Below are 1,089 nucleotides of genomic sequence, written 5' to 3'. Positions count from 1 at the left end.
CTTTGGATTTGGGTGTTACCCTTAGGCTTGGACAGCCCACCTCCTACCATACTTGGCAAAAGAACATTCCATCAAAATCCTTTTGAAGCCCTCTTTGAATAAGTAAAGAAAACACAGGTTCTCATGCTCTCTCTCTCAACTGTGGAAACAGGACCCTTGAGGTCACAGAGCCATCCCACTCCTGCATTTCAAAATTATTTCTGTGTCATGTGATTTTTCGCCATATTTCTCAGCCAGCACATTTCATGCAAGGAAAACCCAAAGTTCATAGCCCATGCGGGTCGCAGGAGAGAAGTATAGGAATCAAGAAGAATAAGAATCGAGGGTCAACCCCCCTCCTTGTTTGGTCCCTTTCTTCTGGTCCCTTAGGCAAGTTCTACGTCCTGTGAGGCCTATATTTTAGGCCACTTGGGTTTGCCAGGAATGGGCTCCTCCAACTGCCAGCCCCTGTGCCACAGCTGCAAAATGGCTCCTTCCTTTGTCCTCATGGGCAACTGGGAGCAATGTGGCTTCCTTCCCACATAAGTTTATTGTGCTGCATGCCTTTTAGGTTAGTCTGGCGGTATCTTTGATCTCTGATCTCTTCATACCCAGCCATGCCAGAGGCCTCCTAAGAATGTGGGTTCCTTTAATTCCCTCCATTTTGCTCGTGGGGAGACCTCTCTGGATAGTGCTATTGGTCACAGTGGCTGCAGCATTGGGGATTTTTTTTTTATTTCATTATATCCAACTTCCTGAGTCCCTGATCTGCTTTAATTCTCAGTAAATCTCCTTTTTTCCCCCTACCAACCTTGCTGAGAAGCTGCCTATCTGCTTTCTTGTTTCACATCATGAAGCAGTCAGAAAAGTGACCTTCTTTATTTCGCCGTCTTGAAAAACCCAACAAAAAATACTTTTACATCTGTAAAAGTTATACTGGAGAAAGCCTTTGAACATACCTGAAAAATATAAAAGCAGGCTATGGAAAACATCTTCTATTCTTGGATAGGTGGACTTAATTCTAAACATGTCAATCCATCTCAAGTCAGCAAATAATTTTAACATGATTCAAATCAGACTGCCAATACACAGTTTTTTTTTTTCTGTAGG

The sequence above is a fragment of the Urocitellus parryii genome, chromosome 2 (assembly GCF_045843805.1).
Source record: "Urocitellus parryii isolate mUroPar1 chromosome 2, mUroPar1.hap1, whole genome shotgun sequence".
NCBI classification, from domain to species: domain Eukaryota; kingdom Metazoa; phylum Chordata; class Mammalia; order Rodentia; family Sciuridae; genus Urocitellus; species Urocitellus parryii.
The sequence above is the reverse complement of the archived record's forward strand: the minus strand, read 5'-3'. Positions refer to the sequence as shown.